The following is a 16,648-nucleotide window of genomic DNA, read 5'->3' as shown; positions in this document are numbered from 1 at the left end:
TTTTTTTTTTTTTTTTTTTTTTTTTTTTTTTTTCAAAAAAAATAGTCTTTAATCGTATAGTGTCGATGGGAGTAAAACAATTGTAAATGCCCGGCATATCTATACAAATAGCATTTTCAGACATTGCGCAATTGTCCAAACGGCTCTTCCGCCTTAGAGTCAATGCCTGAAATTTTATGTGTCACTCAATGCAGGATCAATGAGAATGACTTTTGCACTCCTTTTGATTGATTCCATGTTGTCTGTAGGAGTGCAGTCAATAACCTCGAGACTCGGGGTCTCACAATATACCGCCACAATGCACTTGCTACACAAGATGGCCATTATGAGATTGTGTGGCGCTCAATAAGGACTTGAAAATGGGCAGCCATAAAGATAACCGTTAGTTTGAAGTCGGGAATGAAGCCTTATCGCCCCAGATGCCAATAAAATGTATATCACCGAGATGATTAAGCTAAATGACACGATAAGTGATAAACGTGTCAAAACAACTAAGCATTTATTTCTAACACATTCAAATGAAAAAAAAAGTGTGTATGTCAAAATAGCTCCGTGTAATTTCCCCCTTTTGAGTTTTTGACATTTACATTGCATTGAATGAAAACTGAAGACGAGCCATTGTTCATCAACAATTTCAAAGCTTTCTTTCATTTTATTCCCCTCTTTTTCGATTTGTCACGTTAACATTTAGATTCCTTAAATGACTAATGATTGTTTTCCTTTGGACAAAGTCCAAGAAACACATTTAAAAAAATATTTACATTTACTTTTTAATTTAATTACCTATTGTGCGTATGACTTATTTACAATGTTTCTTTTTGTGTATTTACCAGCATTAGTTCCTGATGAGTACTTCAGGTTGATTGATAATATATACCAAGATCTCCTCTTCTACAATGCTGGTATTTTGTCCCTTTTCTTTTTATTTTTTTTAATTCAACTAATGTGAAGACAACTTTCAGGGAGGTAAGGAAAATAGAAGCTTAGCAATTGTGTTTACAAAAAAAGGAAATGGGGAGAAAGAGAGAGAGAGAGAGAGAGAGAGAGAGAGAGAGAGAGAGAGAGAGAGAGAGAGAGAGAGAGAGAGAGAGAGAGAGAGAGAGAGAGAGAGAGAGAGAGAGAGAGAGAGAGAGAGAGAGATTTCAGACATTTCCTCGGTTATTTTTTGTAGCGCAGATATTCTCAAACAGAGTACACCATCTTTGCCGCGATATTGAACGTGATGCGTGACTTGGAAAATTCAAGTTAATCTCACTAACCCTCAGGCTGGCACACACCACAGTGAATGGAATGTCTTATGCAAACAATTACTTTAGTTTTATACCGCTGCCCTTCTGATTTCAACATATTAGTCTGAAAGGTTGTATTTGTACATGGTAATGCCCACTTTAAATACAACACAGGTATTTTTATTGCTTCTATTTTGTGTGTTGAGATCACACATTCGATTGTACACGTTTGTTAAAGGAGATCCTCCCCTGAGTAGAAGCAGAATATAAAACACCGTTGACATACCTCACCGGGAGAAGCTTCCATTTGCATAACCCCATCCATCTTTGCAGGGAACCTGTGGCTCACGAAAGAATACGTGAGCTCAGCTTGTTGATTCTGGACTGTACCGGGTGTCAATGATAGCCAGCCTGTAGGTTAATAGACATCGATGAATGAAGTTGGTCCTGGATTCCCGAAGACCACTCAAAGCCATTAAATGTTTTACTCGTCTGCTAATCAATACACCATTGTCCTGTGATGTGTGTGCCGGTGTACACTGAAAAGCATTTTCTTGGATTCACACTTTATTTCATCAAATTGCTTGCATGAAATACAACTATTTGGATCCAGATAGATTGTTTTTTCACCAAGAGGTTGTACAAGGGAGATTACACATCTATTTAAAAATAAATCCACATGATTTCATATCATGCATTCGCTTGACGGAATTAAACGGGGTAAATTCAGCATACTGTTTTTATCAACTCATTCACTGCCAGACGATGTGCAAAAATATGTCCACTCCAGTGCAAAGGTTTTTTTCATTGTCATTCGTATTCCAGGACCCACAGAAGATCAATTTTTAAGACTACATAAACATTCAATGCAGCATAAGAAACATTATACTCTCTTCTCATCAGAACAAAAAACAAGTATACTAAATTATATGCATCTGGAGTTATATGCGCTTGAAAGGAGGGTGGCAGTCCAAAATACAATGCAATTCATACATATTGATTGATATAGTGCAACCTTTTTGACGAAGAGAGCAATAAAAGTAAAATATTTAGAAATGTTTTTCAGTGAGAGCCACAAGCACGCGCGCGCGCGCGCACATACAAACGCTCGCGTGCGCGCACGCAAACACGCACGCACGCACGCGCGGCCACTTTTCAACAAAATGTCAGAATGTATTATTTAAAATAACTTTCTGATAGTACTCACCGTTAACATGAATGGTTTTCCGGTCCTCGTGATTGGTAAAAATCCAGGCAAACGATCGGAATGAAAGTCAACCTGCCGGGTCCATAGGCAAAGTTACTGCTAGCTCGCCTGCACACGGCTCATTAGCTTCTACACTTGCTATCTGCAATATACTTCTCGCAGAAGTATATTGATGCTAAACGTTAAGATGGGGCTTGTTAAAATATCACTGACATTCGACTGTTTCATCGATGATATTGTTTCATTGCAAATTAGAATCGCAAATCCTCCGATGCATTCAAGGTGGAGCGTACTCGTCTTTTTTTTTTTTTACTGTCGGGCTGATTTAAAGTGGCGTTTACCTGTTTCAACTGACGGCCAGTATCATCCGATCAAACCTGCGCTTTCCGCCGACCTAGGTCAGTGTCATTCAATCAAAATTGCGCTTTCCGCCAACTGCAGCCTCAACAGGAAATGAACGGCAAAAAAGCGAGAATATGTATTTAGTTTTATCGGCGAGCCATATGCAATCATCAAAAGAGCCATATATGGTAGTCCTCAATGTTCCGTGGGTCCTGCTATTTAGTGAAAGATTACAAAAACAAGAGAACAACCTGTCGACTAGTTTACTCAAATCACGTCATGTCCTCTTCCTGTTCTCAATACTGTGAGTCATAGTGTATTGTACACTGACCTGATGTAAGTTAATCAACAAAGGGGACCACCATTTCCACATTTGATGTTCAATGGCGAACGCATCATGATCAAACTGTTTATTATCCACACCCTGTTTCCTGGAATCACACGAAGTTAGCGTACATCGCGTACATACATTTCCAACTGCTCCCGTTACCCAAGTGCCAGTGATCAAAGCACCTGACTGGATTTAACGAGCATTTCTCTGTTGCACAACACATGCAGGTCTGTGTTGCATAGTTTTGATTCAACATAGGGGACAAAAACAACCACTGTAACAAAGAAAGAGTGGGAAAAATGGAAAGGAAAGCTTTTATTGTCTTGTTCTACGGTGCAGACTCAGAGAAATTGAGGTTATGAAAACATCAAAGACAGCCAATGATAACAATAACAATTCGACTCCCAATTACAGGATGAGGATAAAAGGAGGCCAAGGCCAGCCTGGAAGTACATCGGCCGCTCAGGTACATTGACAGATTCTGTAGAAATTCTCGATGGTGATCCCAGCCCGGGAGACAAGCAGACTGCCGTTGTTGCCATAGTGAAATGCTATCACCCACTGTAATTAACATCCCCACTCCTCCTCACTGGTAGACGTGTTCAAATAAAAAGCTGAGGTGAATCGCCGAATATAATGGCAGCACCGCGATCGCTTAAGCAGCAATGCCTTTTGTTATTCAAAGACACTTCCACGATTGAATGTCGCTCTGACAAAACCGCATGTAAACACATATCTAAAGGAGGTTCCTTTTTGCCTATTAAACGATACAATAGTTGCCTGTATATTATTGGACCAACTAATCTGTGACCAAAGCCTCATTTTTAATCATTGCCCGTGTTCACTGCAGTTTTCCGATTGCAGCTTGTGTGAATCTGAGGGCTGATAAGAAACTAGAGACACAAGGATAACCCCGATTTATGCATCAGAGTATAATAATTTTTGCCGTCAATATATGCCAAGTATAATCAGTATCCGCTCAAGTATGTGCCAGCTACTTTTCCCTCGCCATGCTTACATTCACATGCCGAGTTTCTTCATTGTTTACCGATAATAATGTCAGCCCATTTCCATTTTCCTTTATGTTCTTGCCCTAATTAGAAGGTGTTGACAGCTTAAATCACTTCTTCTGGATAAACGCTACTGCGGCCAGCACACGGATCGCCCAAACCCTGGAGGGAATGTCTAATCCAGACACGCGTGAAATAAATTGACTTTGAAAATGTGAAAGGCAGCCAAGGTCTGCTTTAAGATACACACATTGTTGATTTGTTCTTTATTTGTATTTTAATCATGCTTTGATCATTTTTTATATATGCCTGAAAAACCTGGTGCCGTTTTAGAGACTACTGAGTTTAATTATTCATCCATCCATTTTTTACGTTTGAAAATACCGTATTTTCTGCATTGCACCTAAAAATATTTACTTGTCTAAAAAGCCGATTATAGCACACTTTGTAATCTGATGCAGCTTATTTATGGATTCATATTCTGATTTCTTGAATGTAAGATTTTCAATAAAGTTCAATAAAGCGCATTGTGGAAGTTGTGAAAGTGCTATATGAATAAAGCTGTATTGTATTGTATTCCCATTAGCATAGCTATTTGTACTGCATATATAAAGCAACTCTAGCCACTATTGTAGCTTCTATTCTATGTGCCTTAATGCGGTGAAAACAGTTTAAAAATGGGCCATTCATTACATACTCTGTAGCACCTTCTATTGTGGAAGATACAGTATTTAATATTCCCTTATATAGGAAATGAGGAGAGGTCACATTAAAGTTCACCCTTGACTCTCTAAAGTTTTTTGGTGCTGACTTTCAGAACACGCACGACATTGGTAAGTACAGCATCTTGCTCACAACACCGGCATTCTGTATTTCAAATTGAAGTGCATCATTGCTTGCGTTATGCAGACCAGTCACCAGGGCATATGAAATTATTGTTATCAACAATCGTTATTGGGCAACAGACATTTTCTCCATCTTTTGATTACCCTATTGTACTCCATACATTGCTACCGCCTGCACAATAGCCTTGAATGGCTCCCTTTGTGACACCGATGGAAAGTATTACCATAGAAATTTACAGTACATATTGCAAATGCAGGCCACGCCTCAAGCACTCAATCATACATCGACGGGACGCCCATAATTTTGGCAGTTTCCCCAAATGGCCGCTCCGTTTCCGAGCCTGGAGAAGACTTTTGATTACCTTCACTCTGCCCCCCTATGACTTTTATGTCTGGCTTATGTGTGCTGCTGTCTGCACAGCCACCCCTTTCCTGCCCACGGAGCACTGCACTGCGAGGAAAACATGCTAACCAGTCAACCACTGGGCCACCCATATCAAAATCAATTTGTTCAAATATTAATATGTATCAATGGGACAGTGTAAGACATTCCAGGTATGCCACTTTTGGAAGGGTGTCACTGATGAAGTGGCTGTATCATATGTGGCGTATTAATGGAATGAACCCCGGAATAGTGAGAATGTTCATCTGTTCTGATAAGGCAGTCCTGATTACATCTAAATGTAGAGCAATGTCTGATAGACGATCAATCAAGAACATGAAAAAGGGAGGGGTGGGGCTGGAAGGGAACTGCAGAAGTTGAATTTTTTAATTTCCTTGCACGGTATCCATTAGCTCTCATCACCGCATTACCATTAAAGTTGCAAATCGCGGAGGCTACTGCTTCCACCAGCAGTGGGAGAGAGGGAGCTAATGTAGCGTTTTCATGCTGTTTTAGTTTCACATACCGCCCCCGTGATGCCGCCTTCAGCCTCTTTCTAAGTGTCTTTTCGCCGCTTTCCACTCTATCACGTGCCATTCATTTTCTCGCTTCTGAGCCCCATCTGCCTCCCTCGGCCCTCGTACAAGGTCTTTGTGTGTGTGTGTGCGTGTGTGTGTATGTGCGTGTGTGTGTGTGTTATCTCTGTTTAGTCAAGTAGCTGGGGTCAGTCAAGCTTTAAATGAAGTTAAGGAAGGGGTATGGTTTTCGGTGCCCTCTTTTCGGAAGATGGCGACAGCACATGTTTTCATTGTTTTGAATACAAAATTGAGAGAAAACCTTTTTTTCGTCTCACATTGGAGAAATTAGTCAATCATGCATTTGTTTCGGATCACCAGAGAAAGAGTATTGAAGACAAGACATACTGTATTCCAGTGTTTCTTGTTTTATAGTTAACCGAGTTGAGGAACACCCTCTCGAAAGTCGCTTCAGTCGTTTCATCTCCAGTTATTTTCTTTCAATCTACTTCAATTGCGAACCTTTTGGAATTTATTAGGCTAATATGGTACCTCAGTTAGGAAATGTTGGGCCGTATCATAAACCCGTCGTGAAACTCCACATTGGTATGCAGGGTGATGTTGGCTCTTCCAATCCATTGATCCGCAGTCACCAGGGTCAATGACTCTGGTTGTCAAAGGCCCTGATCCACATTATTTGCCTGCCTCCCATTCCACACGATTGAAATTATCAGGATCATTATTGTATTATGTAGAATTATTGTATGTCATAAACACTTACAATAACTATGAAAGATGATGATCAGTTTTGAAGCAGAGAATTTCTCCACTGCGAGACTAATAAAGGCAAATCCAATCCAATCCAATCCAATACAGTGTCACTCAAACGCTGTATCCTTATATTTTGTGACCTGCGTCCATAACGGTTTCCATTTCCAAATGTCTGGTGAATATAATACTGTATTTTCTCCATAAAACACACCGGATTATAAAGCACTACGTCAATGAATGACATATTTTAAAATGTTTTCCATGACCACATGATGAATTTTTATGAGCTAAAAATATTGTAGTTTTATCAGTTTTTCACAATAAAATAACCTTTATAATTTTCAGAGATGACCAATCTTCCTTTAAAACTTATTTCATAGGGGTCTTCATGGAATATTTTGGCTTTAAAATATGCAGAAAAAAAAAAAAATGAGACACGAAATAAAAAAATAAGCAAAAAACGTCAAAGTTTCCATTAGTAATCATAGTGGCAAAAACGGAAAATTATGCCGAAATCGAGAAAAAAGTTATTTAAACAGATTACCGAAATGATACGCCGTTTTATATATATCCCATCACTACTTTCTTCTACGGGAGGGATATGGAGTCGAGGGCTGCTGACAGTAATTCTGCAAAAAATTACTCCACATATAAGACGCACCGGTTTATAAAGCACAGGGTCAAGAAAATTAAGGCTTGTGTACTGTATTTTCTGGTGTATAAGGCGCCCCTATACACTAGAAAATACAGTACTTTTAACATTTATTAAGTAAACAATGTCGTTCACAACCCTCCTAAAGTCTCATTATTTGTTGTTGCTGAATATGCAGTACCAGTAATTTGACTTTTATATGCAAGAAGACAGTAATTTGGATAAAAGGTTGTTTTAAAGTGTCCTTTTGTGAGGAACCCTTTCCGGTGAATTGCAGATCGCATTCTTTTTATAACGGTGAAGGTCTGTGCTCCACTACTAATCAGGTTGTGCAACCTTGTTGGCATTGTCACCTGCTCCGACAAATGTTGAGTGGCATTGAAAGAATGAGGCTTGCATTGTACGCCTGCCATTATGCATGCATTGGTATTTGCCTCGTCTTGGGTAATTCGATTTACTGTATATCTTTATTCATCACTTGCTTGCCTAATGAACACGATGATGGATCGCAGTAATCCATCACACGTCCATCACAAGGTCCTTAAGGCCTCTAACCGTATTGTGGCGGTGACCCGTTTGCATCTGTCATTTATTTTCCCTTTCCTTCTAAAATTTAGAATCTAATTGATTCAGCCTGGGCAACAGTTCAAATTGCAGATCTGCTCTCTCTTCTGAATGTTTTCTTCATTGGTGCAGGGCTTTGCCCGCCAAGTAATTAAGGCCTTATACTGCCCGCAAACAAACAGAGTACAGACACAGGGTTGTAAACGCATGATCTCTTATGAGTGCTTTGAGCCAATAGTAAACCGTCCTTTATTTCACCAAATGTTTGGATTCTTGTTTTCAAAAATATGAAAACAATGTCTTGCATGTTGTGGTACACCAAGGTGTGTTTCAAACTTGATTCTCTAGCATAGTAAAAAATTGATAATTACGACTACTTCACTGCGGCCCGGTGGACTTTTGGTTAGCACATTGATTTCACAGTGCAGAGGTAGCAGGTTTGTTTCCCACTTTGGCCTATGTGAGTGGAGTTTGTATGTTCTCTGCGTGCATGTGTGGGTTTTCTCCGGGTATCCGGGTTCCCTCTCACGTTCCAAGAACACGCATGGCTGGTTAATAGAACACACTATAAATAAAAGATGTCAAAGTCAAGGCCCGGGGGCCAAATCTGGTCCGCCACATCATTTTATTCGGCCCGTGAAAGCAAATCAATCTTGTGAAATTCCATGATGCTGGCTAAAGTCTGAACTAAAATTTTAAATGGTCCCATGTAAACAATAATGACACTCATTATTCTTGACTTCAGATTTGAAAACTAGTCATTCATCAATTTGTTGTCCACTTTGTATATAATATGTGACGGGGATGAAACATTTTCATGGCTTCCCAAAATTCAGAATGGCCCTCGAGAGGAAATCGTAACTACAATGTGGCCCGCGGTAAAAAAGGACTTTGACACCCTTGCTCTAAATTGGCCCTCGGTGTGAGTGGCTCTTTGTATCTGTGTGCTCTGCGATTGGTTTAGTTTGAATTTTTCATATATTGTCTTGAATTGTCTTCAGTTACTCCGGATTCCTTTAACCTTTCTTCTTTCTATTGAGTGCTACAGATAAAAGGTCACTGGTAATTTTTTTATGATATTCCTATATTGTTATAGCACAAAAATATGGCACTTGTAGCTACAATACAATCCATATTAATTTGTATGGCGCTTTAACAACAGCTGGAGCTGTAACAAAGCGCTTAACGTAGACCGCTATCATATCCAGGAATGCCGTTAATCGCAGTCTGTGTCTGTGCTGAAATCAGCCTGTCAGGTGTGCAGCACCCTCCTAAGTAAATGGGAATTTCTCTCCTGTTGAGACACCGTATGGTTGTTAAAGTCCGAATTAAGCAGCTGGACACGGAGGTTGAATATCTGGTCATCTGGCATTGAGCACTATAATCATCATCTCACAGTCGTGATAATGTTGCTCACCGTGAACTCAATACACCAGCTCATGGGAGGTGACATCTTAACATTCTCCCGGCCATCTGATGCTTCACTTGCTCTTTTCATCACTGACAAGGTGACTGTGCTGCGACAAGTTATCAAACTGAAGACATCCCTCCCGGGCTAAAATAGAAAACGCAAAACTTTGAGAAAGTATTTGAAACAATCACATCCTACTAAAACTCACAGCGCCTTCGGCTTTACGTCGTAACACCAAACTCAATTTGTGTCAGGTTTCACATATCCAAAAAAGATGAAGGAGGAACAATCTACATTGAGCTGTTTAGCTCCAGTTTAGTGGGTTCTCTTTTCACAGGGGCCAACTCAACCAACTCGTCCACCCACGCGGGGATTTGAAAGCGTAAGTCGTAGTATTATGTTCCTCCATATCAGGTCTACTTCTCAGTTAAATCCTGCCGCACGCTGGAGCCAAACCTAATTTCGAATTTGTCTTCATATTTCCCATCCATCTGGGTGAAAATGGAAACCTGGACAAAAACGAAACTGGTGCTTTCATATCTCTGTTGTTATTGCACGTACGTATTCACTGCGGGTTGACCTGTTTTTTTTTTTTTTTTTTGCACTTTTTCCAGGGAATGCTTTTTTACATTTACCAAAAAATATCCAATCAGTATTTTACAATGATGAATGGCTCATTCAGTTGTAGATATACACGTTAACTGGCAGTTCAGTCTTTTTAAATGCAAAATAGTATAACAAGACCAGTAAAGTACAACAGAAAACACTGGAAAGAAAAATACATGGATATGAATCAGACTAACAAAAAGCGCTTCAAACGGCAAGGTGAATCAATAACGCAAAAGCACAGGACAAGGAAAAGCACTTACATCTGGTACATGAGGCATGCAGGCAAATATTCGACAACAGGTGCTGGCTTATACCAGATGAGAGCTGATGATATGATTGGGAACAGGTGCGGAACAGGAAGGGACGACCGTCCAATTGCACCTGCTGGAGACAGAACAAATAACATCATGTTAACATTTGCCAAAAACAATTCTGGTGGATGATTGAACAAAGCATCAACATATAATATTATAGTTTTCAAGGTTCAATGTGATTCTCTTTTTTATTCTTCTTTTTTCAATATTCTGATACTGTGTGTATGTTTTTCCTTTTAACCATTCAAGTGAAATGAATGGTACTGCTTTTAAAATATTCTCCAATGGCAATTTCCAAAGTATTTTAACCATGTTGCTGTAAAGAACAGCAAATGATAACAATTTGATTTTGGGTGTGTGCGCGTGTGTGTGTGCATATCCCGTATCCATTGTTTCCACAAATTGTACATATTTTGTAACATCTTTGTGTCTCAAAAGATATATTTCAAATCACCGTTCATTATTATGAATGGAAATGCCCCTAATCCGTTCCAGCCTCCCAACAAAGGATTTCCTCATTGTGAAAGCACTAGATAACATTCCTGGTTGAGTAGTGGAAACATTGACATTGTACGTATGGCATCTAGCTTCACAAGTACAGGTATGGTACATTATAGAACACTAGGTCCATTAACGCATCAGATTATAAATAAAACGGAGCTTGCACCTGTAAGACGGAAAGACCCTGATGTCTACGAGATGCTTTCGGATCAGGAAACAGCTTTTTACAATATTTATGTGTGAACACCCCTTCGGTTTCATTCGTTCGTTGAACTTTAATGAACCGCGCATTGAATTTTTACACATTGGACTGCCACACAAGATCCAAGTGCAAAGTTAATGGCCTTGAGATATTTCCAGATTGAAATTCAAAAGCGAACAACGTCAGGGGTAATGAGTCATGTTTTTTTTTAAGCATTCACATTGAACAGCTGCCGAATGACTCTTAGACTGCCTCCTCTGTTCGCTTTTCAACAATCTATTTTCTCGCCCGCCTTCTGCCAAAATGCTCGACAGAGGAGCCTCGACCCGTCTAGTAAATATCGTTCGGCCCCGAGCTGATACGCAGATAAAGGGCAGAGCGCTGTGTCGGTTGTGTTTCATCAATTCAACCTGAGCTTAATTTATACAGAGTAAATAATGAAGTGGACATCATGTATTAAACTTTGACATCGATATCAGTCAGAAGAAGCAGGGATGCAATAGATGGTTTTTTTTCGGATGGTTTAAGAGTTAGTGGCTCACAGTGTGTACAGGTGGGGACCCTTTGGTTCCTGGTGGGACTTTGAAAGGCCTTATCGGATTTAATGTTTGAGCTCCCCACGGCAAGCTCAATAGCTCTTGTGGATGTTATCTGTTAAACGGGGCGTCTGTTTAAGCTCTCAGTCGTACAGGAATGGTCCATCGATGAAAATGTTTCTTCAGCAGTCATATGTACTTATTTGAAGGTGCCGGACGTTTCGCTTCTTATCCAAGAAGCTTCGTCAGGAAACTAAAGTCTTACTGGTAGTTTCGGCCCTATGTATATCCCTACTGTCCAGAATGTGGTGGCGCCGGACTCTGCTATGATTGGTCCCTTCTCTCAGGTTGGGGGGAGCAGAGGACTAATCCTTGGGGCCACGTCACTCGGTGCATGGCGTCTTTGTCCTCCTTTTCATATTTACCTGTATGAATATGTAAAATTCGAGACTAGATTGGTGGTCATTTGGTAGAAAAACACTGACTGAAGTGGATAACATTTTTTAACTTTTTCTTGAAACAATTGTCATGCCGGTGAATAAAACACACGCCAAAGTATCTTCTGCTGGCACCGTGCCACTGGCCAGCCCTTACAGAGAGCCAACGGTATCAGAATCAGAATCAGAATCAGAATACCTTTATTCGTCCCGCAATGGGGAAATTTGCAGTCCACAGCAGAAATTGAAGAGGGATGGGGTTGGGGTGGGAGTGAAAGGATAGAAAACAAGATATTCTAAGCATAACAAAATAAAAACGTCAACTGTATACTGTGCAAATGTAGATGTGCAAAAACCGTTCTATAAACAAGACTGTACATAGTGCAGAATCAAGAAATGCATTTAGATATATTGCAACAACCCATATTTACAAGTGTCCAGTTTTTTTTTATGGACGTGGCCGACCGATAAGCCATTTGTTTGTATTCCTTGAGCCACAAGCCTTGGCTGGTGCTGCAAGCGTGAACTCAAGTTTGAAATTTACTTGGACAGAGAGCCCTGGCTGCATGAATACATGTATAATGTAACCGAAGTGGGCACACGCTCTACAGATCCCTGACAACATGCCAGACGAACCCAGCCCCCTCCTCGCTCTGTCTTCCTCACGACTTGTCTCCAAAAGGGATGTGGCACCAGGATGTCAGCGTGATAAATAGTTCACCTTTACACACTGCGAAAGGCTTGTCTGCTTCTGCCGCTGTGAAGTCGACTGCATCACATTTGGAAATATAACCAAAGACGGTAGTCACACTAGTTTGGAGAAACTGCGAGTTGCATGTACAGAATAGGAGTCAAGCATAGAACTATAGCTCCTAAAAGAAGTACTTCCAAAAAAATGTTGATAATGATGATTTGACTAAGTGAACCAGTTGCCAGCCAATCGCGAGAATTTTGTAATAATAAGTATTAAGATATCAACATGTAGTTAATTTCATTGTGGTAACAGAAGTGGTGCACAACAAAAATGAGTTAGACACCCCTGCACAACCTCTAAACCTTTTCCATGTGAGGAGGGACAGCAACGTTCAGCCCTGAGGTTAACTCAAGTTAACTCAGGCTAACCAACAAGTATTCCCACTGCCGTTAACTTCCTGACCCAGAAAATTCCAATTTATCATGATTGCTTTTCCTTTTACGGGCCCCATTTTCATTCCAAGCGCAAGTCGAGCACAAAGCGTGATCTAACGGTGTGTGTACGAGTAGCTATGCACTTTCTGTGTGTTGAAGAAACAAATGAATGCATGAATGGAGCACTTCAATAATCGAGTTTGCTCCCTCATAAGAACCAGTCGGGACCAAAGTAAAGGCTTGAAATACAGAAACTCTGAGTGTGTCAAATGAGGTCTTAAATTAACAATCTTCTTTTAAGCTTCCTGTCCTTTGGCTTCATAAATTAATGAGGGAAATATATGTTTTAATCCTGCAATAAAACGTGAATTAAGTACATCCCCCCCCCCCCTCCTTGCTTTCATTTTCTCCAAACACCGTGTGGTGCATTTGTAAGTGGATTCCTTTTTTTCATGCTCTACTTTCCCCCCCCCCCCCAAGAGTTGTCATCCAGTTTACTAATTACCTGTCACGTATTATTGCTACGAGTAAAAATATGTATTTTCATTCTACCCTATCGAGGATATTCCAGTATTATACATGTCAAAGCAATTGCTGTGGAAAAAAAAAAAAAAAAAACAGGCACGTGTGAGGTGAGTAAAGGACGCTGTGACATAACAATTGATCTTATGTTGCTTTCATCTTTTTTTTTTCTAAAGCATTTGTACTCGTCACACCTAACATATTTTACATTTTGGTGGCCACTCTTCTTATCAGCCCGGAAAGCTGCGAGAAGCTCAAGTAACACATGGAAGCCCCATTATGTGCAAATGTCAGCCTCATACTTCAAGTAAAAAAGAAAAGGATGCCGTTGGGAATGTAAGGTCAAGACGATGTCAAGAGGGTAGAGTTTTGTCAAAAAAGTGCACTCGCTAACTGGGAGAAAAGTTATTTTTAAGGGTCTATATTTAGAGGTTCTGTTTTTTAATCTCAGCTCTGAATATCTTATACAGATTATTTGCCAGTTGATTATGACATATGCAATTTTTTTCTCGTTTATCTGGGGGTGCGTCTGTATTCAGGAACAATGATGGCCCTGTCAACAATCTGTGTTGCAACCCCTGCAAAAACATTTCATATTTTAAAAGCCATCCACTCACCCTTAGAGACAATTTTGAGTGTTTACTCCACGTCCCATGCATGTTTTTGAAATATGGGAGGAAGCCTATGTACCTGGAGAAAACCCACACAGGTATGGGGAGAACATGCAAACTCCACATAGGCAGCCCATCAAACTGCAATATAAATAAAGCTGTATTGCATTGCATTGCATTGCATTGCATTGCATTGTATTGTATTGTATTGTATTGTATTGTATTCCCTTTAACTCATTCATTGCCATTCGCAAATTGAAAATATGACATAGAGCGCAATTCCCCAATTTTTTTTTGTGTGTTTTTTTTTTTAATGCTTGGGTGCCGATAAAGCGATGGTCATGTTTTCCCTTCCATGAGGGGGCAGCTTTTGCCTTTTGTCCATGTTCGCTCTTTGTTACATCCTCAGCTGTTGTTAAAGCACTCTAAGTATGTATTGCATTGTATTTCTTACAGCCGCCATTTCAAGCACTCCAGACCCATATAACTTAGGAATTCACTTTTTTTTCTGATGAAAGTATTGAGTCTAAGGTTTCTAACACTGTATTTAATGTATATGTAGTCCTAAAACTTAATATTCTGTGGGTCCTGTAATTCAGTTGACAATGACAAAAACCCTGGCACTCATGTGGGCATATTTTTACACGTCTGGCAGTGAATGAGTTAAAACAGCTCCATCTAGTAGATCCGTAACACAACGGCAGCAAATTATTATAGGTTTGATTCAATGCACTGAAGATAGCGGCGCACCCTTCTTATGAAAGCAGTTTTCAAACACGCAATTCATCGCCTTATTATGCAGAAAATATGGGACAGTGATATTTTTTACCTGTGAGCTGTTGGAGAGAAAATACAGGAGCCTAGAGGATGAGCTGTTTGTCTTGGTGGAACGAGGAGAATAATTTGCCATCTTGGATTCAGGCTGGAAAGTGGTGAATACCAAAGATATTGGATTCTGGTGGATTTACTGTATTCAAGCAGGTGATGTGTTTGTGAAGGATTTCTCGGATGTAAATTTGGTGATGTCGGATTACTCTAGATTTTCTCAATTCAAACATCTCCACTGTGCTACAGAGGTTTTCATATTGTATCTTATCTTAGATTGTGCTCTCAAAATGTGCTTACAAGGCAACAATACAAATAACACTAATAACCTTTGGTCCACAATTTTAATTTTTGTAGCCGTTCTTATGAGAGGGATGAAAAAATGAGGACAGTAGTCAACAGCTCAATGTCAATATTGTACGGTTCCTCTGTGTCACGGTCGAGCACCAAGTTGTGTTTACATAAAGACAAACACTGCTGCCATGTTGTTTGTTGGTCCGCTCACTGTTCCGATCAAATCTGAGAGCGGTAGCAAATGTGTCAATATACAGCATGTTATCGCTATTGTTGTTGCTCGACCTCTTTTCAGTAAAAGCTTTGGCCTTTACTTCTTCTAGTTCATTGTGGAGAGAGCCACTTTGGGTGAGGATAGTGGTGGTGGTGGAGGGGTGGGGGTGTTTTTTTTTCTGTACGACTCCCTCGGTAGTAATCTGCAAGTTTAACAGTGTTAATATTTGGAAACAATTGGATGAATAGTTAGTTGTATTACGTTCATCCTGTCTACTGGATATATAATTTAAAACAGATGATTTTCTTACAGACAGTGTATTGTAGGTGTTCAAATACCTGACAGGTTTCGAAACATGTTAGGTATTTGAACACCTACAATACGTCTGTTTTCAAACCGATAAACACGTTAAGGCAAAAATTAGTGCATCCAAAAGATAGGCTACCAAATGAAAAACAAAGTAATGTAGTTTATTCCATACATTGTAAGAATGAAAATTGTAAAGAGCAGTACATTGGGGAGACTCAACAAATTCTCAAAAAAAGACTTTATCAACATCGCAGGGATAATATTAGTGGGCCTCAATCGGCAGTACATTTGCACCTAAAAGCTAGCAACCACTCATTTGACGACAATGAGGTTAAAATCTTAGCGAAAGAACATAGATGGTTTGAAAGGGGCGTAAAAGAAGCGATTCTTATAAAACAACAAAATCCTTCATTAAACCGGTCTGGTGGGGTGAGGTTCAATTTGGATCGCTCATACAATAGCCTGCTTAGGCAAAACAGGTTAGGCAACTTTCGCAATGCTGATGAGGGTCGTTATGCTGATGAGGTGATACCGGGGGCAGTGGGGGTAATAGGCCAGTCGTTAGTCAGGAATGTAGGAACAATCAGTGGGGCCACAGGGAGGGGTCCCCCGCCCCCCCCAACCTGAGAGTAGGGACCTATCATAGCTGTGTCCGGCGCCACCATGTCTGGACATTAGGGATATATAAATGGGGCCGATACGACCAGTCAGACTTTAGTTCGCTGACGAAGCCTCTTGGATAGGAGGCGAAACGTCCGAAACCTTCACTTTTGTACAGATGACGGCTGAAGAAACCTTCTCATCGAAACACCTACAATACACTGTCTGTAAGAAAATCATCTGTTTTAAATTAAATTTGATGAGTCGTGAGGAAAAACTATGAGCCA

The 16,648-nt window shown here is 40.1% G+C and overlaps 1 long non-coding RNA gene across 1 annotated transcript in view; it reads right to left on the bottom strand.

The window, feature by feature from the left end:
* Positions 1–10,130: 10,130 nt before the first annotated feature.
* LOC148903968 (uncharacterized) overlaps positions 10,131–16,648 on the bottom strand; it is a 55,562-nt gene continuing 49,044 nt past the window's right edge. The window contains exon 7 of the long non-coding RNA XR_016116044.1: positions 10,131–10,252. This is a non-coding gene — a long non-coding RNA (uncharacterized LOC148903968). The remainder of the gene's footprint in view (positions 10,253–16,648) is intronic.

Source organism: Hippocampus bargibanti, linkage group LG01, assembly GCF_051943395.1.
Source record: "Hippocampus bargibanti isolate YZ-2025 linkage group LG01, ASM5194339v1, whole genome shotgun sequence".
In the NCBI taxonomy this organism is placed as follows: Eukaryota; Metazoa; Chordata; class Actinopteri; order Syngnathiformes; family Syngnathidae; genus Hippocampus; species Hippocampus bargibanti.
Note: the sequence above shows the minus strand (reverse complement) of the source record. Positions and strands in the feature narration are given on the sequence as shown.